Consider the following 25,397-nt stretch of genomic DNA (forward strand, 5'->3'; position numbering starts at 1 on the left):
CACAGATGAATTCTCAAGGCTTCTCGTCCTTGACCTGTGTTCTATTGATTGCTTGACACGTGCTTCCTTTCCTTGTCTTTCAAGACATCTCCTATCTCAGACTCCCTGAACAGGTCCCCCTATTTCTCAGCCCCTCAGCGTTGCAGTGTTCAGTCCTAGGTCCTCTTCTCTTCTATATTGTCACTCACATCCTCAGTGTAATGGGTTGAATTGTGTTTCCCAAAAGGTATGTCAAAGTCCATTACTTCAGGATGTAACTTTATTTGGAAATAGGGTTATTTCAGATGTAATCAGTTAAGATGACGATGAAGTTCTGCTAGAATATGGTGGGTCCTTAATTCAATATAACCATCATCCTTTAAGGAAAAAAAAGAGACATAGAGATAGAGATAACATGGGAGAGAGCATAATGTGATGACATCAGGAGAGACTGAAATGCTGCAGCTGCAAGCCAAGGAATGTCAAGGAGGGCCAGCAAACTCCCAGAAGCTAGGAAGAGGCAAGGAGTTATTCTCCTCTACAGGGGTCAGAAAGAACATGGCCTTGCTGACATTTTGTTCAGGAATACCTAACCTCTAAAACCGTGAGTCAACAATTACTTTTTGTTTTAAATCACCCAATTTGTGGCACTTTATCACAACAGACCTAGGAAACTAACATACCCAATCTTGTAACCCAAAAAACCATCTATATGTGAAGATTTCCAAATTTATGTCTGTGGCTCACATTTCTCTTTAATTGTTTATTTCACATCCCCATTTGGAAAACCAACAGACATCTCAAACTCAATGTGTCCAAACTGTGTTTCTGGCCTCCATCATTTACCTTCACTTCTAGGCTTCTCCATCTCCACTGATGGCAACTCCATCCTTCCTGCTGCTCAGCATAATAGCCCTGGAGTTAACCTTGACACTTTTTTCTTTTATTAAACCCTACATCCAATAGATAAAGAATTCATACTACCTCTCTTATAAAATGGGGTTCCCTGGTGGCTCAGACAGTAAAGAATCTGCCTACCAATGCAGGAGACCTGGGTTCAATCCCTGGATTGGAAAGATCCCCTGGAGAAGGTAACGGCAACCCACTTCAATATTCTTGCCTGGAGAATTTCATGGACAGAGGAGCCTCGTGGGCTACACGTAGTCCATGGGGTCACAAAAAGTCAGACACAACTGAGCAACTTTCACTTACTACTTATAAAATACAGCCAGAATCCAACTCTTTCTTACTTCCTTAGCTGATAGCATCATGGTCCAAGACACTGATCCTCTGTTCAGATTTCTCCCAATTTCATTCCTAGTAGAAGTCAAAGTCCTCACCATGAGCTGTGATGTCCTATAAAAACACCTCCTTCTCTTTTATTTCTTTCTTGTCTGACCCTGTCTGCTACTGCTCCCCTGGCTTGCTCAACTTACAATTCTCTGCTAGTCCCAAATGAGCTTGTTTTTGCTGGTAAAATAACCCACTATTTCATTTTTAAGGTCAACAGATGTATACTCTTCCTGCTCATCAGACAATAGCAATAACACTTCTTTTAGAGCACATACAAACATGCACACAGACACAAACATGTTTACGAAAATGGAATCTTACTGCTTGTATATTTTCTGGAAGTTTTAAATTTACTATATCACAGGCGACTTCCCATGTCAGCAAAGATAGATTTATTTCATTATTTTTGTCTTGTGTATTCTACTACATGGATAGCTAGAGATACTTTTATTGGCTTGTGGAAATGATTGTTACCTAAAGTTTTATTCTAGCAAAATATCATCAATCTTAAATTGAGATATTTGGCAAAGAGATTGTCCCAGTTTAGCATTATCTGTAAATAAATAAACTGTAAAAAAAAAAGATCATTGGTAAATAATATTACTAACGAACAGATAATTCAGAAAATAAGTATTTTAATATTACAATCTAATAAAGGTTATACTAGAGAAGGCTCACTTATTTTGAAACTATATACTATATATTAACCAGAAATCATTTTTACCATTTACTAAACTGGTTTGGGACTGGACTATCAGAGCTCTTTGGATGCTTCTCTGTTCTACTGCACCCAGAGATAGACACTGTGGATACAGGTCCGACTGAAAGATGCTGAAGCGACAGAGGCAGCACGGTGGAACATAGTTCATATAATATTTATTGAGTGGCTGGGAAGTCCAAGGTCAAGGTATCAGAAGATCTGTGTCTATGAGGATCTGCTTTCTGGTTTGCATATGATTATCTTTTTGTATCTTGGCTAGGTGGAGAGTAGAGAGAGAGAGAAGCCAAGTTCTCTTGTGTCTCTTCTTATAGAGGCACTAATCCCATTCATAAGTGTTCCATCCTCTTGACCTAACTACCTTTCAAAGGCACTACATCCAAATACAATAATATTGAGGGTTGTTGTTGTTCAGTCACTAACTCGTGTCAACGCTTTTGTGACTTCATGGATTGTAGCCCTTCAGCCTCCTCTGTTATGGGATTTCCCACATAAGAATATTGGAGCAGGTTGCCATTTCCTGCTCCAATACTGGGGATTAGGCTCCCACAAATGAATTTTGGGGAACAAAAACATTCAGTCCATAGCAGTATGTGTGAGTGTGTATGCATTTGGATGGCTTCACTCACAGGTAGACACCACCTAGAATAAAACCCGCCCCTGTGAAAATGATTTCTGGGGACACGTGCTATCTGTTCCTTTCCTGGCTTTCAGTTTGCTGGAGCTATTTCATCAGCCATATTGTGTTCACGTCTACTTTTGTAAGACTCCAACGTTTCTGTAAGCATACACAATTCAAAGGCAGAAAAGAAAACTACTTATGTATAAGATATCACAAAAGAAGAAGTAAGCTGTAGGTTTGAAGGCTTGTTCCCCAACTTATGGGTCCTACTTCTATGCATCAGGATGACCTGGGGGTATCAGACAAGATACGGAATCCTGGAGTTCAATCCTAGAACTGCCATATTTGTTACAGGAACATTTCTCAAATCTAACACACCATTTTACACAAATAACAAATATTTGATAACAACCTTTTAGTATCCTGAAATGAAATTTATAATAACATAATCTACTTACATATAGAATTTTGAAACTTTAAAATGATACTCTTAATGTTAACAAGAGGGCTTCCCTAGTGGCTCAGCTGGTAAAGAATCTGCCTGCAATGCAGGAGACCTGGGTTCAATCCCTGGACTTGGACGATCCCCTGGAGAAGGGAACAGCTACCCATTCCAGCACTCTGGCCTGGAAAATTCCATGAACTGTATAGTCCATCAGGTCATAAAGAGTTGGACACAACTGAGCGACTTCCACTTTCACTGTTAACAATGATAATGAGTGATTATATCATATTTCTATCCATAACTTTCCTCACCCAGAGAAAAGCCAAAGCATCTATAAGATGCTGTACCATCTGGCCTCCTATTTCCTCTCTGAACTCAGTTTCTATTTTTCTACTTTAGTAGTCTAGCTACACTAGTCTACTAGTAATAGACTAGCTACACTAGTCTCACTTTCCCTTTAACAGCCTAAGGACGTTTGCATCTTTAGGGCCTTTGCACTGAAACACTCCATGCCTGAAACACTCTTTCCCAGATGTCCACTTGGCTGACTCCCTCACTTCAAGTCTTTTTCTCAAGAGATGCCTTCTAACTGAAATTTTCCATAACCAACTTATTCATGCCCATCCCTACTCCTGAGACTTCATTTTCCCTTCTCCACTTTATTCCCTTTCTGAGCACTTATCATTACTGAAAACAGAATATATTTTATTTTTTTATAGTGTCTTCTCCATCCAAAATTGGCTCTATGAACTCAAGGTTTTTTGTCTTTCTTGTTTACTGACTTTATGTCAGTGGGTACTCAGAAAACAGTTGTTGAACGAATGAATGAATGAACAACAAAACTCTACTCATTTCAATATGTTAACCCTACTAGATGACACCATGAAGTGGTCAGACACTTGCAATTATAGATAGGATCACTGTGAATCTGAGGTACAAAAATGCAGAATTGGTCACCTAACTTGCACTGGTAAACCCAATACCATGAGTAGCAGTGATTTTCCAAACTGATGAAGATGTCTTGGTGACATCTGAAGAAATCAAAGTATACTCTTCCCTCAACTTCCACAGTAATGTATGCGTGCATGTGTACTCAGTTGCCTCAGTCGTGTCTGACTCTTTGTAACCCTATGAACTAGAGCCCACCAGGTTCCTCTGTCCATGGAATTCTCCAGGCAAGAATACTGGAGTGGGTTGCTGTGCCCAAGATTCCAAGGAATCTTCCTGCATTTCCTGCAAAGCAGGCTGAGCCATGGGGGAGGCCCATACAGTAATGGCATTTCTGAACAAACTGGTGTATAACAAAACCATGCAAAACAAAAAAGCAAATACACCTTCGTGCTCAGATTAAAATAGTCTGATTCTAGACTCAGAAAACCCACTCCAGTGTTCTTGCCTGGAGAATCCCAGGGACGGAGGAGCCTGGTGAGCTGCCATCTATGGGGTTACACAGAGTTAGACACGACTGAAGTGACTTAGCAGCGGCAGCAGCAGCAGCAGCAGACTCAGAAAATGATGTGAAACAGGTTTTTTTTTTTTTTTAATCATTTGTGGGGCCTTCAAAAGTCACAGGTGAGAGGAATTGTTCTTTTTGCCTAGGATGGTCCCATGTACTGCAAGATGTTTAGTATCCTTGACCCCATTCACTAAATGCCAGGAGTGCCCTCTAATCATTGTGACAACTCCCAAACGCTCCCATGATTTCTAAAATGTCATATTGAGAACCACATATTGAGTTATACGCTTTTTGTTCCAAGTAACAGAGGAATTAAACCCATATGCTAAGTCGCTTCAGTCGTGTCCGACCCTGTGCGACCCCATAGATGCAGCCCACCAGGCTCCCCCATCCCTGGGATTCTCGAGGCAAGAACACTGGAATGGGTTGCCATTTCCTTCTCCAATGCATGAAAGTGAAAAGTCAAAGTGAAGTCGCTCAGTCGTGTTCGACTCTTAGCGACCCCACGGACTGCAGCCCACCAGGCTCCTCCATCCATGGGATTTTCCAGGCAAGAGTACTGGAGTGGGGTGCCATTGCCTTCTCCATTAAACCCATATAGACTTAATTAAAAAATATTTATTGGGTCCCATAAATGATGGGTTCAAGGCTACATCAACTTCAGGGAAGGCCTCATCCAGGATCTAATAGGTTAGTCATGACCTAAATTCTCCTATTTCTTATCCCTTAGCATATGCTCATCAGTACTCTTTCCTAAGTTTTGGTTCCACCCAGTATTCTCAGCAAAATGTCCTTGAGGCTTCGTTCTGACTGGTCTCCATGCCTGAACCAATCATGTGGTTGACAAGGATGGAAGTCCACTCCTGGAGCTGGAGGAGAGGTCAGTCCTTATGTAAACCCCCTGGCTGACCCCAGGAAGAAGCAATGGTTTTCCAAAGGAAATTTGAGGGTATACTGCCAGCAGGAGAGGGACTCGATGCTAAACCGGAAACAGCAGCTACCCACAACTCCTGAAGAGTCTATCTCTGGGAATGCAGCCTGCAACTCAGCAGCTTAACAAATTCCCCAAGGGATTCTTTTGATTTCTAAAAGAGCTTTATTGAGACATAATTTACATACCGTAAATTTCATGCATTTAAAATACAGAATTCACTCTTTTAATATATTCACAGTTTTGCAAGTATCACATGATCAAACTTTAAAACATTTTCATCATCTCCAAAAGATACCTTGAACCCCTTTAGCAGTCACTACTAAACCTCTCCACCTCCAATAACTAATTTCTTTCTCACTTTAGACTTACCTATTTCAGATATTGCATTTGAATGGAATCACACAATATGTGGCCTTTTGTGTCTGGCTTCTTTCACTTAGCATTTCAGCACTTCATTCCTTGTTATGGCTGAATAATATTCCATTGTATGAATAGGCCACATTCTGTCTATATGTTAATCCATTAACAGACATTTGGGTTGCTTCCACTTTTTGTCTATTATGAATAATGCTGCTATGAATGTTCATATATTTTTGTGTGGGTGTGTGTTTTTATTTCTCTTGGTTAGATATCCAGAAGTGAACTTACTGGGTCATATGGTAACTTCATGTTTACCACCCTGAGGAACAAACTGTTTTCTAAAGTGCTTGCATCATTTGACAATCCCATCAGTAATGTACAAGTGTTCTAATTTCTCTATATATTGCACAGTACTTATTGTGTTTCTCATCATAGCCATCCTTGTGAGTCTGAAGGTGGAAGCTTGATGTTTTGATATTCATTTCCCTAATGATTAATGATGTCCAGTAGGTTTTTATGTGCTTATTGACCATTTGTATATCTTCTTCAGAGAAATGTAAGTTCAGACCCTTCACCCATTTAAAAAATGGATATGTTTACCATCTTATTATTGAGTTGTAGAAGTTCTTTATATGTTCTGGATGCATGTCCTTTATTAGATATATGATTTGAAAATAATTTATCCCATCCTGTGAGCTATCTTTTTGTTTTCTTGATGGTGTTCTAGGAAGCATAAAGTTTTAAATTTTTTTTGAAATCCAACATATCAAACTTCTGTCACTTGAACTTTTGGTGTTGTTTAAGAAGTCTCCAAGGGATCCTTATATATCCCAAAGTTTGAGAACCAAGGCCCCTGAAGGCATATTTTATTTTTATTTTTTCATTGATATATTTTAAATGTTTTATTGGGTTAGGCCCTGGTCCTAGAGTGGTAAATAAAACAGGGCTCCTGACATCATGGAATTTATGTCTCCTGCTGCTGCTGCTGCTAAGTCGCTTCAGTCGTGTCCAACTACAGCCCACCAGGCTCTCCGTCCATGGGATTTTCCAGGCAAGAGTACTGGAGTGCGTTGCCATTGCCTTCTCCGTTATGTCTACAAGTGTAGCTATATTATAAACAAATAAACAAATATATATATATATATATATATAAAATAATTGGGATAAATTTTAAATTGTGGCTCTGAGAGAGAGCAGAGGTTAGAAAATGTTATTTAGATTGCTCAGGGAAGACATTTAAACTGAGATGTCAAGGGTAAAAAGAATTTGATGTAAAGAGTGAGGGAATAATACTCCACGTGGAACACACAATATATTTCCCATTTTTGTTCTGTCTAGCTTTATGTAAAGTGCTGTCTTGAAAAGATATTATAAGGACTTCCCTGGAGCTACAGGGGTAAAATATCCACCTTCCAATGCAGGGACGCACATTTGATCCCTGGATGGGGAACTAAGAGCCCACATGCCACTGGGCAACTAAGCCTGTATGTCACAACTTGAGAAGCCTGTGCACTGCAACTAGAGAAATCTGTGCACCACAGTGAAGGCCCAGCACAGCCAAAAATAAAAGTAAATGAAATTCTAGAAAAAAAGAAGTTTCATATCATCGATGAGTCATCATAGGTAGATTCTTCATCCAGCATTTAAGATTCACTTGGATGAGGCTTCTCATTATCTTAGTTCAGAAGTCTTTGGGGAACCCCAAGTGAAACGGCTAATGAAACTGATTTGGAAGAAGAAAATTATTATCTATCTTTTGTTTAAAAATTAATCCTTGCACAAAATCAATGTCATGTTTTTCACATGACTGTAATCTATACAGTGATATATAGTGAAATAATATTTTTTCCATTTTGCTGTGTTTGACTGAATACTGCTAATAGCTCAATATTAGCTTTAGAAGAAGGAAAAAATCTTGAGAGAGCAATTGAAAAAAATGCACTTTTTGGTAGCAGTTTCCATTCTTGAATGCACAGTAAGTTCTCAGTTTATGAGCTATGGGAGGAAAAGCCTTTGTGATAAATAACATATTTGATAATGAGCAGCAGGAGAAAAAAACTGCTTTCAGTTGAAGAGTTCAAAATGAAATAGAGTAAGTCTGGGAAGGACATCTTTTGCATCATGGGTGGATACAGAGCTGAAAGAGCCATAACTGTTTTTGATTCTCATTGTCTCCATGCCAGTCTATGGCATATATTACCAGATCTTTCTTGAATGCCAACTTTCAAAAGGGTTTAGCTCTCTATAGCATTGAGGATTTACTTCCATTATCTTATTTCGTCTTTCTAACTCTACAGATAGGCAGGTGTGAGTAGGCCTATTTTATATATGATGAATAAGCTGAGAGCTGAGATTCGGGAAGGTTAAATGACTCTCAGAGTAACAGCGCTTAGCCAGTGCCTGAGTCAATGCAAATTAAAAAAATAAACGGGGATTTCAGAATAAAAGTCTAAAATACCCTCAAGAACAGACTGCTTTAAGGTCTTTCAAGCATCTGGCTTGCTGGTGACCTAGATTCTGTGTGGAGTTTCAGCTTCCAGTTTTTGACCAAATAAAGCAGCTGTCCCATAGGAATATCCAGGCATCCATGTACCTTTTGTGTCCCTATTATTTCCTTTGTCCCTGAGGACAAGCTGGGTGTTTGGCAGGTGCTAGATAGTAAATTATCATTCTAAAATGGTAACTCAGTGGCCTAATATTAATAAGGAAGCAGCTCCCACAGTGCCAACTTGTAGACAAGGGAATAACTAATACATTTATCAAAGTGGATGGATTTCAGAGTTATTTGAATCCTGTTCTGGGCATAGCATCAGTTTTTGCTGGAGTTTGGTGAACTGGGCTTTATAACTACTTACCTGATTCATTTGCTACCCCTTTCCTCTCCCTTTCGTTTCTTTCTTCCTTCTCTACCTTCATTTTTAAAGCAGTTCTATTGTATGCTTCAACTTTTTATCCTTTTATTAAGACTGCTGCACAGAAGACGCATGAGGCTAGAAATGCTACAGAACATGGGAACTGAGGAAGGGGGGAAAAACCACATATGAGAAGGAACTGTTTTGTCCCCTGAACCGGCAGCACCCTGGGCTGTGTATTGTAATTACTGCTCCCTGGCTTTGGCTCAGAGGTAGAGAGTAGCCATGAAAAGGTCTGTTTACATTCACCCTCCCACTCTAAGGAGTTGTGGGATCCTCAAAGGCTGGTTTCGCGGGTGGATTCACTGTGATATTCCCAGGGTGCGGGACAGTGCCTGGCACCAGGCAGATGCTCAGGCACGTTGGCTGGATGAATGAAAGGTGAGCAGGAAAGGCGACGCCAGGAGTCGTCCGCGGCGAGACTGGAGGAGGAGAATGGGACTGTGCGGAGCCTACGGGAAGAATCCGAAAGTGTAAGTGCAATGCAGAGAGAATGGCAAAGGCGACGTCCTAACAGCTGGAACTGGGACGGAGGAACGGGATTCAGGGAAGGCCCGAGGAGGGACCACAAAGGTTTACGGGCCGAGACGGTAGGGGCGAGACAAAGAGCAGCAGCTGAGGCCGACCGTGGGAAGAAATGGAAAAGTGGCCGGGAGGGAGGGCAAGCGCGAAAGGAAGGGGTGTGAGGGATGGGAAGCTGCGGCGCCGGGGCGGGCAGGGGCGGCGGCGCGCGGAGCCCGGGCGGGGCCGTGGGGGCGCGGGGGATTCGGAGGGCCCGCAGGCGGAGGGGCTCGGGACGGCGGAGAAGGGGCGGGCGGCGCTCGCGCCGCAAAGTTACTCGGTCTGTGTTCTGGCCGGGTACGCGTGCTGGCGGCGCGGCGGCGGGAGGAGCGAAGCGGGGCTCCGCGGGCTGAAACCCGAAACCTCCGGTCCCCGAGCGCGGCCGGGAGGAAGGAAGCTGCTGCCGCGGCGGCGACGGAGGCGGGGAGGCGGCTCGGGCCGACCCGGCCCTGAGCTGCCGCGGCGGCGGCCTCTGGGTGAGTACCCGCCGGGGCGCGGGCGGGAAGTGGGGCGCTGGCAGGGATGGAGCGGGGCCGAGTTCTTTGTGCCGTGCGGGAGGGCGCGGGGGTGCAGGCCAGACGGGGTCTCCGCGCCCCCTTCCCCCACTCCTCCCCGCCCCCACGGCGCTTTTTTTTTTTTTTTTAATCTCCGCGCCCCTTGGAGGTAGGGAGTTATCTTCCTCGCGCACGCCGCTTTGCTTCGAGGATCCGGGGCTCTTTGTGGGAAGATCTTGAAGGCGCGCCCCTCTCCTGCGGCCAGCGGCTTCTGAGAGGCCCTTCCCACTAGCCCGCCTGGCTTCTGCCTCGCTGCCGGAAGCCCCTTTCTCAGACCTCCGGAAAGGGAGGACATCGGTGCGGCCCCGTGCCCCCTGGGCCGAGGGGCTTGAAGGTCCCCTCCGGGACAGATGTGCGGGACGCAGCGGCCTCGACCCTTAGCCGAAATCCGTGAGGACCAGGTGAGCTGCATCCTCGGTCGGGGCTCTGGGCGCTGTCTCCCGAGCTGGACGGAAGGTGCGCCCAGAAGTCGCCCGGCCCACCTGGGCGCCGCCGGGTAGGCGTCTCTGCTCTTCAGGTCTGCCCACGGAGATTCGGTTAGTTTGGGGGTACTTGGCCCGCCTTCTGGGCCAGAGCTTAGCCCTGGTCCAAACCTTTTGACAAAGGTATGTGGGATAAGAATGTCTACTGAATAACTGTGATGTTCTGGGGTCTGCTCTCATAACCACACAGCGGTGCGTTATCAGTTTATCGCACATCTCTGAGACTGGTTTTGTTTTTTTTTTATTGTACTATTCATCCGTTTGTCAGTGCTTTTAAGAGCCCTGAAAGCACCTCCTCCCTGTGAAGGTGGTGTGGTTTTGGAGGGAAATGACTTTGGTTCCTTGATGTTGAGATAATGATGGCATTAGTGTTTGAGGGGAGGCTCGTGGTGGTGGTGGTGGAGGGAGCATCACTGTGCCCCCTCCCCATCCAGCCAACAGTGACTCAGCCCAGCGTCTTTTCCACCTGTGACCTGGACCCAGAAATGAGCTTTGGAGAGCTGCTGCATCGAAAAGTATTAGATGGCTTTCCCTCATAATCCCTCGTGGCTACTGAGATGGGTGAGGAAAGGGATTTCCCAGGCCACCAGCAGAGAGAGGTGGTGGGAAGTACCTCAGATCGCACAACTCTCTTTAACTGGAATTCAGCCACCCATTTCAGTCACTTCTTCCACAGTGCCTCTCTTTTCCTGTCTTAGACTACACTCGTTTTATACTTCTAAGATGCTTCCAAGCACTTTAATACACACTTTTAAATTTCATTCATGTAACAGCCCTCTGAAGTGTTATTCGCAGCTTTTACAGGTGGGGAAACTGAGACTCAAGAAAAGTACTCTGCTCAGCAAGTAAGGAGCCAGGATTGTACTCAGGTCTTTTGACTTAGCAGTACTTTTCACATGGGCTCCAACACAGGTGGGTCCTTGAACTCAGGATTTTCCTTGCCCTACAACTCCACCACCTTGATGGGAAGAATAGGAACTCTTCACAAGGAGGCCTGCTTGGCATTTAGAAACTAAGTCCAAGCCTCAAGTAGTCAAATCATTTTCTTTATGTTGCAGCCCTGTGCAGGGGGAGTCAGAAATGAGGCCTGGCCATGTGTTTAGAGGGTTGGAGTTGTTGCTTGGGTTCTGTGAAAGACAGAATGGGGTGAACTGGAGCTGATCTAAATGCCACCCAAAGGAGGTACAGTTCTGTGATGTAAACTCTGCTGGGACTAGTCAGTAAGCCTGAGTGCAGAATGGCTATGTGGGGGCTGTGTGTAGAACATACCTTCTGTAAAGAGATAGCAGGTGTGACAAGGTTCTAGCACTTTGCTTAATCTGAAATGGGGGAGGCGGGCGGTGGAAAGTTGCAAATTTTTAAGGAAGAAAGCTCCATGTTTTTAAAATTGGCAACTAATTCAAAACAGTTTTCAAAATATGCTGGGCAACCAAATCATGTGTGTAGGCTCGTTGTAGCCTGCAGACTGCCAGCTTGCAACCTTAGGAAGTACTTGCTGTCATTCTGAGAAGCAATAAAGCATAACTGGAGGGCAGAAGTGATGTTTTCTTGCTGTTTTTCTTTGAGATCAACAAACATCAACAAAGATGGAGGTAGTGCTACCTGGAATTTGGAGTAAGGATTGACTTTATGACTCAATACTTCATTCATTCAGCCAGTACTAGTACTGATCTCCTCTGTGATTTTAGTCCTGCACCAAGAGAATACTTTCAACTAGTTTTTGTTAGCCAGTTTAACAAATCTGGAAATAGAGGTGAATATGAATGCATAATATATAGTTTATTGATATTATATTATAAAACACGATGAAGTACTATTTGCATTTCCAACTTTAGGACCAACCTTAGTATATTGGATATGCCTTTAAAAATACATAAATGGGGATCATATATAATTATATGCTCCATGACTTAATTTTTTGACTTAATAATCAGACTTGGATGTCTTCTAATGGCAATAACATAGATATACTTCATTCTTTTTAATGGCTACATAGTATTTTATAGTGTAGATTCACCAGAATTCATTTAAACATTTTCCTATTGAGGGGCTTTGAGATTTTTTTTCCAGCTTCATCTATTATCAATGCTATAGTAAACATATTGAATGGTTTGCCTTGGAAATGAACAGAGATCATTCTGTCCTATGCAATATTGTTCTTTACAGCATCGGACTTTACTTCTATCACCAGTCACATCCACAACTGGGGTTGTTTTGCTTTGGCTGTGTCTCTTTACTTTCTGGAGTTATTTCTCCACTCTTCTCCAGTAGCATATTGGGTACCTACTGACCTGGGGAGTTCATCTTTCAGCATCATATCTTTTTGCCTTTTCATACTATTCATGGAGTTCTCAAGGCAAGAATACCGAACTGGTTTGCCATTTCAGTCCCTTCTCCAGTGGACCACATTTTGGTCTTCATGACCCAGATCTTCACATTACTAAAAGATCTTTGGGACCCAGATAACCACAATGGCATGATCACTCACCTAGCACCAGACATCCTGGGATGCAAAGTCAAGTGGGCCTAAGGAAGCATCATTAGGAACAAAGATAGTGGAATTCTGGTAGAGCTATTTCAAATCCTAAAAGATGATGGTATGAAAGTGCTGTATTTAATATGCCAGCAAAATTGGAAAACTCAGCAGTGGCCACAGGACTGCAAAAGGTCAGTTTTCATTCCAATCCTAAAGAAAGGCAATGCCAAAGAATGTTAAAACTATAGCACAGTTGCACTCATCGCACACGCTAGCAAAGTAATGCTCATAATTCTCCAAGCCAGACTTCAACGGTATGTGAACCAGGAACTTCCAGATGTTCAAGCTGGATTTAGAAAAGGCAGAGGAACCAGAGGTCAAATTGCCAACATCTGTTGGATCATAGAAAAAGCAAGAGAGTTCCAGAAAAGCATCTACTTCTGCTTTATTGACTATGCAAAAGCCTTTGACTGTGTGGGTCACGACAAACTGTGGAAAATTCTAAAAGAGATGAGAATACCAGACCGCCCGACCTGCCTCCTGAGAAACCTGTATGCAGGTCAAGAAGCAACAGTTAGGACTGGACATGGAACAATAGACTGGTTCCAAATCAGGAAAGGAGTACATCAAGGCTGTATATTATCACCCTGCTTATTTAACTTCTGTGCAGAATACATCATGTGAAATGCTGGGTTGGATGAAGCACAAGCTGGAGTCAAGATGGCCAGAAGAAATATCAATAACCTCAGATATGCAAATGACACCACCTTTACGGCAGAAAGTGAAGAACTAAAGAGCCTCTTGATGAAAGTGAAAGAGGAGAGTGAAAAAGTTGGCTTAAAACTCAGCATTCAGAAACCTAAGATCATGGCATCCAGTCCCATCACTTCATGGCAAATAGGTGGGGAAACAAAGGAAACAGTGAGAGACTTTATTTTGGGGGGCTCCAAAATCACTGCAGATGGTGACTGCAGCCATGCAATTAAAAGACTCTCACTACTTGGAAGAAAAGCTATAACCAACCTGTACAGTGTATTAAAATGCAGCGACATTACTTTGTCAACAAAGGTCTGTCTAGTCAAAGCTATAGTTTTTCAAGTAGTCATGTATGGATGTGAGAGTTGGACTATAAAGAAAGCTGAGTGCCAAAGAATTAATGCTTTTGAACTATGGTGCTGGCGAAGACCCTTGAGAGTCCCTTGGACTGCAAGGAGATCCAACCAGTCCATTCCAAAGGAGATCAGTCCTTGGAAGGACTGATGGTGAAGCTGAAACTCCAATACTTTGGCCACCTGATGCGGAGAGCCGACTCATTTGAAAAGACCCTGATGCTGGGAAAGACTGAAAGAAAAAGAAGCGGGTGACAGATGATGAGATGGTTGGATGGCATCACTGTCTCGATGGACATGAGTTTGAGCAAGCTCCGAGGGCTGGTGATGGACAGGAAAGCCTGGCATGCTGCAGTCCATGCGGTCGCAAAGAATCGGACACGACTGAGTGACTGAACTGATAGTGAACATGCTTATACATAAGTCTCTGTGTCTGTAGAGTATTTCTGGATAAAAGTTATTCTTGGAAGTGAAGTTGTTGGGTCAAAGGAAATGTATATTTTAAACATTTATTTAAGCAGAATTCCTTTTGTTTATTGGGATCTGGGGATTATGCAGAAAAAGAGATTGAGTTTGTTTAATTATCTAGGTTTACTTGTTTGGAGATAGATGTATACATAAGGCGTAGGTAGTATTCAAAGGCTATAAATGGTAATACCTCCCTTCTACTCTAGCCTTATATTTTCCTTTTTTGGTACAACTAATTTTGCCACTTTTTTTGTGTTCTTCTACACACATGCATTTATAGGTAAATAAAATATTCAATTTTATTTTCAATTTTCTTCCCCTAAAAAAATTATTATAGTAACATACTAAATACCCCATTCTGCTTATAGAATTTTAAAAATTTAATGTATATCTTGGAGACTATTCCATATCAAAGTTGTGTGCACTTTAAATGCTGATAGATTCTTCTAAGTCCACTCTTATAAAACACATTAATGGATTTATACTTCTTCAGATCCCTTAACAATTTTTCCATTGACTTGTTGGTGATTTCATCAATTTGTGAGGGTCTTTTAAATGTTAATCCTTTTCTTGTTAATAAATCAAGTATCTTGCCTTTTTTGTCTTCCCAGATTTGCTTATTGTACCTTTGGTTGTTTAATGTTTATGAGTTAGAGTTCAGAGAAGGCAATGGCACCCCACTCCAGTGCTCTTGCCTGGAAAATCCCATGGACAGAGGAGGCTGGTAGGCTGCGGTCCCTGGCGTCGCTAAGAGTCGGATGCGACTGAGTGACTTCACTTTCACTTTTCACTTTCATGCAATGGAGAAGGAAATGGCAACCCCCTCCAGTGTTCTTGCCTGAAGAATCCCAGGGACGGGGGAGCCTGGTGGGCTGCTGTCTATGGGGTCGCATAGAGTTGGACACGACTGAAGCGACTTAGCAGCAGTAGCATGAGTTAGTGTTGGTTGCTCAGTCGTGTCTGACTCTTTGTCACCCTATGGACTGTAGCCCACCAGCCTCCTCTGTCCATGGGATTTTTCAGGCAAGAATACTGGAGTGGGTTGCCATTTCCTTCTCCAATGTTTATGTGGTTAAGTCTATAAGACTTTTCACTATTGCTTCAAGTTTTCTGTCATTTAGGAAGCCTTCTCCTATCTCAAAATTAATTTTTCCTAAATTCTCTCTTTCATCTCCATTTTTCTTTGCATTTTCCATCTAAAATTATTGAAAATTATTGTATCTTTTACTTTTCTTCAGTGTCTTTCCTTTCTGACACCAGGGAGGTCAAGGTTTGAATTTGAGATCAAGGTTAAAGATCAAGGTTTGCTGGTGAGCTTCTTTAGCTAATGTAGCATGTCTGTGAGAAACTCACGTCACCTCTTTGGGCCTTCCAGTCCATCATCTGTAAAATAACACATTAGAATGAGTTACTGCCAAAGCTTCTTTCAGCTCTCAAGTGTTGGAGATGAGTGAACCTGATCCCTTCTTGACACCTGTTACCACAACCTTGGTCCAAGCCTTTGTCTCTCACTAGGGATATAGCAGCAACCTCAGACTGCTGTCTCTGCCTCCATGCATGGGCCCTATAGTCCGTTCTTCACCCAGCAGCAGAATAACTCTTCTAAAACATGAATCAGATGCATCATTCCAGGGGCCTCTGTTCCCACATGGAATCTCATCCACGCTCCTTACCACGACCCACAGTGCCCTGTGTAATCTGGCCCCTTGCCGTTTCCACAGTCTGCCTCTTCCCTCACTCCTCTCCAGCTTCCTTGCTAGTCCTCAAGCATTCCAAGCTCATTCTGACTCACTGCCTTTGCAAGGGCTCTTCCCGTGACCTGAAATTCCCTTCCATCATTTTTTGGTCTCTGCTCAAAACCTTAGCTCTTTGGAGAGACTTTGCTGACTCCTCACTCCCAGCTCACCTACCGTTACTCCATTTTGTTTATCCTTATAGCACCCACCACTCTATGGAATTATTTTGTGTATTTTTTTATATTTTTATTTTTTTTATCAAGTTATTTTTTTTCTTTTCATATTTTTCCAGATTGATTGAGATATAATTGACATATAGAACAGTAGAGTTTAAGGTATACAGCATAATGATTTGACTTGCATGCGTCATGAAATGATTATCACAATAAGTTTAGTGAATGTCCATCATCTCATACAGATTCAAAATTAAAGAAATGGAACAATTTTTTTCCTTGTGCTGAGAACTCAGAATTTACTCTTGACAATTTTCATATAAAACATATGGCCATGTTAATTATACTTACTATGTTGGACATTACATCCCTAGTATTTATTAACATTATAACTGGGAATTTCTACTATTGATATTTGTTTGTTTGCTGTCTGTGTCCCCTGTTTGCTGAATGTAAGCTCCAGGAGATGAGAGATTTTTGGCATCTTGCTGGGTGCTATGTGCAGCTGCAAAGTGGAGCTTAGCTCTCAATAGGCATACAGTAAATGGTTTTTCGAGGTGGCTGAGTGAGGAATGAGATGGGGAAGTTAGGATTGTCTCACAACAAGTGGTGGTGTGGTGAGGGAGGGAAGGGGCCTCCTCTGTTCTGCAGGGGCACCTGTCTCAGATACAGTCATCAGAAAAATATGTTCAGAAGGAATACCATTTTAAGCCATAATCTCAGTTTTAGCATTATGAGCTTAGTTTGCTGGGCTTTTAAGATCTTCACAACCAGAGATAATCACTATGGTGTGATCACTCTCCTAGAGCCAGACATCCTGGAATGTGAAGTCAAATGGGCCTTAGGAAGCATCACTATGAACAAAGCTAGTGGAGGTGATTGAATTCCAGTTGAACTGTTTCAAATCCTGAAAGATGATGCTGTGAAAGTGCTGCACTCAATATGCTAGCAAATTTGGAAAACTCAGCAGTGGCCACAGGACTGGAAAAGGTCAGTTTTCATTCCAATCCCAAAGAAAGGCAATGCCAAAAGAATGCTCAAACTACCACACAGTTGCACTCATCTCACATGCTAGCAAAGTAATGCTCAAAATTCTCCAAGCGAGGCTTCAGCAATACGTGCACCGTGAACTTCCAGATGTTCAAGCTGGTTTTAGAAAAGGCAGAGGAACCAGAGATTGAATTGCCAACGAAAAGGAAAGATATAAACATCTGAATGCAGAGTTCCAAAGAATAGCAAGAAGAGATAAGAAAGCCTTCTTCAGCGATCAATGCAAAGAAATAGAGGAAAACAACAGAATGGGAAAGACTAGGGATCTCTTCAAGACAATCAGAGATACCAAGGGAACATTTCATGCAAAGATGGGCTTGATAAAGGACAGAAATGGTATGGACCTAACAGAAGCAGAAGATGTTAAGAAGAGATGGCAAGAATACACAGAAGAACTGTACAAAAAAGATCTTCACGACCCAGATAATCACCATGGTGTGATCACTGACCTAGAGCCAGACATCCTGGAATGTGAAGTCAAGTGGGCCTTAGAAAGCATCACTACAAACAAAGCTAGTGGAGGTGATCGAATTCCGGTTGAGCTATTCCAAATCCTGAAAGCTGATGCTGTGAAAGTGCTACACTCAATATGCCAGCAAATTTGGAAAACTCAGCAGTGGCCACAGGACTGGAAAAGGTCAGTTTTCATTCCAATCCCAAAGAAAGGCAATGCCAAAGAATGCTCAAACTACCGCACAATTGCACTCATCTCACACGCTAGTAAAGGAATGCTCAAAATTCTCCAAGCCAGGCTTCAGCAATATGTGAACCGTGAACTTCCAGATGTTCAAGCTGGTTTTAGAAAAGGCAGAGGAACCAGAGATCAAATTGCCAACATCCACTGGATCATGGAAAAAGCAAGAGAGTTCCAGAAAAACATCTATTTCTGCTTTCTTGACTATGCCAAAGCCTTTGACTGTGTGGATCACAATAAACTGTGGAAAATTCTGAAAGAGATGGGAATACCAGACCACCTGACTTGCCTCTTGAGAAACCTATATGCAGGTCAGGAAGCAACAGTTAGAACTGGGCATGGAACAACAGACTGGTTCCAAGTTGGGAAAGGAGTACGTCAATGCTGTATATTGTCACCCTGTTTATTTAACTTATATGCAAAGTACATCATGAGAAACGCTGGACTGGAAGAAACACAAGCTGGAATCAAGATTGCCGGGAGAAATATCAATAACCTCAGATATGCAGATGACACCACCCTTATGGCAGAAAGTGAAGAGAAACTAAAAAGCCTTTTGATGAAAGTGAAAGCAGAAAGTGAAAAAGTTGGCTTAAAGCTCAACATTCAGAAAACGAAGATCATGGCATCCAGTCCCGTCACTTTATGGCAAATAGATGGGGAAACAGTGGAAACAGTGTCAGACTTTATTTTTCTGGGCTCCAAAATCACTGCAGATGGTGATTACAGCCATGAAATGAAAAGACACTTACTCCTTGGAAGGAAAGTTATGACCAACCTAGACAGCATATTGAAAAGCAGAGACATTACTTTGTCGACAAAGGTCTGTCTAGTCAAGGCTGTGGTTTTTCCAGTGGTCATGTATGGATGTGAGAGTTGGATTGTAAAGAAAGGTGAGCGCCGAAGAATTGGTGCTTTTGAACTGTGGTGTTGGAGCAAACTCTTGAGTCCCTTGGACTGCAAGGAGATCCGTCCAGTCCATCCTAAAGGAAATCAGTCCTGAATATTCATTGGAAGGACTGCTGCTGAAGCTGAAACTCCAATACTTTGGCCACCTGATGTGAAGAGCTGACTCATTTGAAAAACCTGATACTGGGAAGGATTGAAGGCAGGAGGAGAAGGGGACGACAGAGGATGAGATGGTTGGATGGCATCACCGACTCAATGGCAACCCACCGACCTGGGTTTGGGTGAACTCTGGAAGTTGGTGATGGACAAGGAGGCCTGGTGTGCTGCAGTTCATGGGGTCACAAAGAGTCAGACACGACTGAGCGACTGAACTGGAATGAGGATAATGAGTAAAACAAATAATAAAGGGTAAAACCAATTAGCATAGTATAATCATTAGTTATCTTGTGACAGAAGTAATCAACTCAGCTTTATTCTCAACATAGCTTCTGTCTTTTGTCTTCTTGGAGCATGTATGTAAATTTGTTTATGGAGGGAGTTTTATTTTTCTTGATCTGTTCATTTAGTGTCCATAGGAACAAGTAGAATGAACCCAATTTTTCCTATAGAACAGGCTTTCTTAACCTCAGCACCACTGATATATTGTGCTGGATAATTGTTGTGGGTGAGCAAGAGTGCATTATGGGATGTTTAGCAGCATCCTTGGCCTTAGATCCCAGTAGCATCCCCTGATATGTGACAACCAAAGACGTCTCCAGAAATTGCCCGATATCCCTTGAAGTGGAAGTGGAGGCAAAATCACCCCTCCTTGAGAACCACTCTTGTAAAATATTGGGGTAGTAACTGAGTTTGATTATTATCTAGAGTCTTCTAATTAGACATTTTCAGACCCTCCCAGCCATCCTGATTCTATCTTTAGCTTTAAAAGATGAGATTTGCTCTTTCGGGGAAGGGGTTGTTGCCTGGAATATCAGTTCCCCTCATTACAGATGTAGGTAAATTAAAATTGCATGTTTTTCAGTCAGCTGGTCACCTGGGTGCCTGAGAGCCTGACTCAGCTGGAGCTGAGCCTTAGTGGTTACCAAGCAGCGGAGTTCTTGGCTGAGTGCTTTCGTGCTGACTGAGCTGTCAGCCCTGAGCCCCCAGTGGAGTCAGACGTGTTTCCATTTTTCAGTCTTTCTCAACAGACTTTCTCTCCTCTCTTTTATTCACCTAGTGGTCAAATGAAACCTCTTTGGTTTTAATTAAAATTTGAATGGGAAAAGGAGAATTGAGTTTTCTTTTCATGTCTTAAGTAGCTTTCTTAAACATGTCTTAAGTTTATCTCCTGACAGTCACTCCACTAGCTGCTTTTACACATGTGACTTCATATATTCTCCTTGGTAATCATATGAAGTTGGTTAATTCCACTGTTTTGATCTTTTTGGAGAAACTGAGGCTCAGAGAGTTAGAAGATAGCAGGTAGTCACATGAAATTCAAACCGAGGTTTAGTTAACAGTCTGAAAAACATGTCCTTTCTATTGAATATCAGATCAACATGGATATTACTATGAGTAGGGGGGATATAAAATCCCACATTCAAAGTACTGTTGGGAATTCAAAGGGGAAACTGAGGAGGAATTTATAATCCATTTGCAAGGGAAAGCATACTCACCTAAAATAAAAATTTTTCCTAAGACAGGCATGTCTGAAAAGATAATATTAAAGAACTATTGGGTTCTTTAAGATGTAAAGATGTAAAGGGTGATCAGGGTCATTGTGAGGATGGCATGTTCCAGAAAGGCTTCTTGAGACTTTTGCTGCTAAGGTAGATGTAAGCACCTTCAGATGTTGTTCGTATAAATGTCAGCAAGGGCTTATGATAGTGATCACCAAGCTCTGCCGGGCTGTGTGGATCCACCTGCGCTTTTGGTACCACTTCCGTTGGAAAAAAGAAAATGCTTACTTACAGAGAGCTCATGTGAATCAATAACAGTGTAACAGATGGATTCAAATTTTATTGACCACAATAGCATGTTTATTGTGAAGAATTTATTTCTGAAGAATAATAGTTCACATATGTGTGCAACATCATGTATTTGGTCTACAGAGAGTAACGGCCACCCAGAGTTTGGGAATGCATGACTTAGATAATGTGTGATAGGATAGTTGATAGAGGAAATAAAAATAAGAGGGAAGCAAGGTAACCAAGAAATAATCTCTGCCTTGCTATGCAGATCTGTGCAAATATCATCTGCAAATATAGCTATAGTCTCTTCAAGAAATTCATGTTTTTTAGATTTAGCCTTTTGGAAAATTCTAATATAAGTCATTCAGTATATAACATTTATCTGCACTTATCTATTTGTCTTTCTGGTGGCATAAAATCCAATAGGACTTGACAATCTTTTTTAAAAACTCAGCAGTTTCCCTTTTATCATTTAAAAAAATATTAAAGTAAAATGGAAAGCTCTGAGCTATTTCAAGGGCCTTTGTTTTTCTTAATCATTTGGGCCATATAAATACAATTAGCATATCACTTATCTGGCAAAGTGCTGAGAAGTAGAAAATCGACCTTCCCCAAAGGTGCAGAAAGAAATGGCATCTGTCTGACAGAAGCCATACCTGGAGAACTTTGCACTGAAGCCCTTCCTCAGTATATCAGCTTCTACTTTACATAGACCTTTAATAAGCTTGACAAGAAAAGCCACAGGTAAATATTCTCTGTATAGGGAAAAGGACAGCCAAAGTTTGAATAAATTACAGAGAAAGTTTCAAAAGTTTGACCAAAAAGTTCAATCTAGGGGACTTCCCTGGTGGTCCAGTCATTAAGAATCCATCTTGCAATGAAGGGTCACAAATTGGAACCATGGTTGGGGAACTAAGAACCCTCATAGCAGCTAAGCCCTCGTGCCACAACTAGAGAATCTGTGTGCCACAGCGAAGATCCCATGTGCCAAAACTAAGAACCGACTCAGCCAAATAAGTTTGTTGCTGTTCAGTTATTCAGTCTTGTGAGTTTTTGTGACCCCGTGGACTGCAGCACGCCAGGCTTCCTTGTCCTTTACCATCTCCCAAAGTTTGCTCAGACTCATGTCCATTGAATTGACAATGCCATCCAACCATCTCCTCCATCACCCTCTTCTGCCCTCAATCTTTCACAGCATCAGGGTCTTTTTCAAAGAGGTGGCTCTTTATATCAGGTGGCCAAAGTATTGGAGCTTCAGCTTCAGCATCAGTCCTTCCAATGAATATTCAGGACTGATTTCCTTTAAAATTGACTGGTTTGATTTCCTTGAAGTCCAAGAGACTGTCAAGAGTCTTCTCCTTCTCCGACGCCACAGTTCAAAAGCATCAATTCTTTGGTGCTCAGCCTTCTTTATGGTCCAGCTCTCACATCCAGACATGACTACTGGAGAAACCGTAGCTTTGGCTGTATGTATCTTTGGCAGAGTGATGTCTCTGCTTTTTAATATGCTGTATAGGTTTATCATAGCTTTTCTTCCAAGGAGCAAGCAGCTTTTAATATCATGGCTACAGTCACCATCTGCAGTAATTTTTAGAGCCCCCCAAAATAAAGTCTGTCATTGTCTCCATTGTTTCTCCGTCTATTTGCCATGAAGTGATGAGACTGGATGCCATGATCTTAGTTTTCTGAATGTTGAGTTTTAAGCCAACTTTCTCACTCTCTTCTTTCACTTTCATCAAGAGGCTTTTTAGTTCTTCTTTACTTTCTGCCATAAGGGTGGTGTCATCTGCATATCTGAGGCTATTGATATTTCTCCTGGCAATCTTGATTCCAGTCTGTGCTTCATCCAGTCCAGCATTTCTCATGATGTACTCTGCATATAAGTTAAATAAGCAGGGTGGCAATATACAGCCTTGATGTACTCCTTTCCTGATTTGGAACCAGTCTATTGTTCCATGTCCAGTTCTAACTGTTGCTTCTTGACTTGCATTCAGATTTCTCAGGAGGCAGGTCAGGTGGTCTGGTATTCCCATCTCTTGAAGAATTTTCCACAGTTTGTTGTGGTCCACACAGTCAAAGGCTTTGGCATAGTCAATAAACAGATGTTTTTCTGGAACTCTCTTGCTTTTTCGATGATCCAGCGGATCTTGGCAATTCGATCTCTGGTTCCTCTGCCTTTTCTTAATCCAACTTGAACATCTAGAGGTTCACGGTTCATGTACAGCCTTGATGTGCTCCTTTCCCAATTTTGAACCAGTTCGTTGTTCCACGTCCTGTTGTGATTATTGCTTCTTGACCTGCATACAGATTTCTTAGAATGCGGATAAGGTGGTCTTATATTCCCATCTCTTTAAGCCAAATAAATAAATTGATAAAGAGAGTTTTTTTTTTTTTTTTTTAAGTTCAGGTTTTTCTGTAAGATGTTTTAAAAAAAAACCTGAACAGACTTTTTGGCCTACCCAGTATAAAAGGAAATCACATTGCCCTTACCTAGCTTGAGGGAATCACTGTGTTTTCAATCATGTAATAAACACTCACAGGGATAACCCCCTACCTGAGTAACTGGGAAGCTGAGCAATCTTCTCTAAAATTTCTAAAGAGAGCATTCCATTAGCACTGAAATCTGTGGTCAGAATTCCATTTATCTTGGTGTTTAATGACCTTGAGTCATCATGAAAATCATTATGATCTGTATACCTTATTTTCAAATATAGGAAAATGTGTGATAGATTTTCATGAATTTTGCCTAAAGGTTTGAAACAGAGGTTTGACATTTTAAGGTGATAAAACCCCACCAACTCATAAAACTCATGTTTCTAGAATGAGGCATTTCCAAGGATCAGCTTGGGTTTTGGTGCATTTTTAAAGGGGAAATTGTTACTGGAGATCCTGTCTCTCTGGCTCTTTTTGTGTGTGTGTGTGTGCGTTTTTTAAAAAATTGAAGTAAAGCTGATTTACAATATTGTGTTAGTTTCAGGCATATAGCAAAGTGGTTCAGTTATACAGACATGTTTTGCGTCTTCCCTGCAAAAAGTTGTCGAGATGCTCAGAGAAGTGGTAGTCCATTGGTGAGAGATCAGGTGAATATGGTGAATGAGGCAAAAGTTCCTAGCCCGGTTCATTCAACTTTGGAGTGTTGGTTGTGAGACCTGCAGTCGGGCGTTGTGGGGAAGGACGGGGCCCTTCCTGTGACCAGTGCTGGCTGCAGGCATTGCAGTTTTCTGTGCCTCTCATCAATTTGCTGAACAGATGTCATGGTTTCTCTGGCATCAGAAAGTTGTAGTAGATCAGATGGGCAGCAGACCACTGAACAGTGACCATGACCTTTTTTTGGTGCAACTTTGGCTTTGGGAAGTACTTTGGAGCTTCTTAGTTCAATCACTGAGCTGGTCATTGTATACAATCCGCTTTTCATCGCACATCACAATCCAGTAGAGAAATGGTTCATTGTTGTGTAGAATAAGAGAAGACAACCCTTCAAAAATGACAGTTTTTTTGATTTGAGGTCCATTCCCCTCCTCATTTGAGGAGGGCATGGTAATCCACTCCAGTGTTCTTGCCCTGGAGAATCCCATGGACAGAGGAGCCTGGCAGGCTGAAGTGCCTCGGGTCACACAGAGCTGGACATGCTTGAAGCAACTGAGCTTGCGTGTCCAGCTCATGAGACACCCACTTGTTGAGCTCTTTCACCTTTCCAATTTGCTTCGAATACTGAACAACTGTAAAAGGGTTGACATTGAGTTCTTCGGCATCTTCTCAAGTAGCCGTACGAGGATCAGCTTCGATGAGCCTCTCCGTTGTTGTCACCTTCTGATGGCTGGCCACTGTGCTTCTCATCTTCAAGCCTCTTGTCTCCTTTGCAAAACTTCTTGTACCACCTCTGCACTGTACATTCATTAGCAGTTCCTGGGCCAAGTGTGTTGTTGATGTTGTGAGTTTTCTCTGCCGCTTTATAACCCATTTTGAACTCAAATAAGAAAATCCTTCAAATTTGCTTTTTATCTAACATCAGTTCCATAGTCTAAAATAAAGATAAAATCATCAGCAACTGATAAGTCATTAGCAAAAAAATAAAAAAGATAAATGCACATTAAAATGATGTGACTACTATTTAGAATGTATTTCAATATCAAAAGATACATTTTAACAATGCAAAAACCACAATTACTTTTGCATTAAACTGATAGTACACCACATCAAGTCAGGGATCTGTTGACAGGAAAAAGGGGAGGATGGTTATTTACTGGATAATGAATAGTGTTTGCTACATCTGCAAAAATAATTCTCTAAAGGCAGTATAACGGCTTGTGTGCAAAGATGTCCAGTGTTCCACTGTTAATTCACACTTTCATTTATCACATATATCAGCCACCTGTCATTTGCCAGGTGCTGTTCTAGGTGCTGACCCCAAGATTTCTTACTGTCTTGGAGCATACAGTCTGGTGTGAGGGAGAGACATTAACAAGATAAGAAAATAAGTACATACACGTGCAGTAAGGAGGAAAAGTAAAGCAAGG

At 42.0% G+C, this 25,397-nt stretch overlaps 1 protein-coding gene across 8 annotated transcripts in view; it reads left to right on the forward strand.

The window, feature by feature from the left end:
• Positions 1-25,397, forward strand: part of GPR161 (G protein-coupled receptor 161) — a 111,747-nt gene that overhangs the window by 39,083 nt on the left and 47,267 nt on the right. For 3 of the 8 annotated variants that reach the window (XM_024989764.2, XM_024989761.2, XM_024989766.2), the window contains exon 1: positions 9,666-9,756. The gene's annotated coding sequence lies outside the window, so the exon portion shown is untranslated. 8 annotated transcript variants of the gene reach the window in all.

The sequence above is a fragment of the Bos taurus genome, chromosome 3 (genome assembly GCF_002263795.3).
Source record: "Bos taurus isolate L1 Dominette 01449 registration number 42190680 breed Hereford chromosome 3, ARS-UCD2.0, whole genome shotgun sequence".
Classification (NCBI taxonomy): Eukaryota; Metazoa; Chordata; class Mammalia; order Artiodactyla; family Bovidae; genus Bos; species Bos taurus.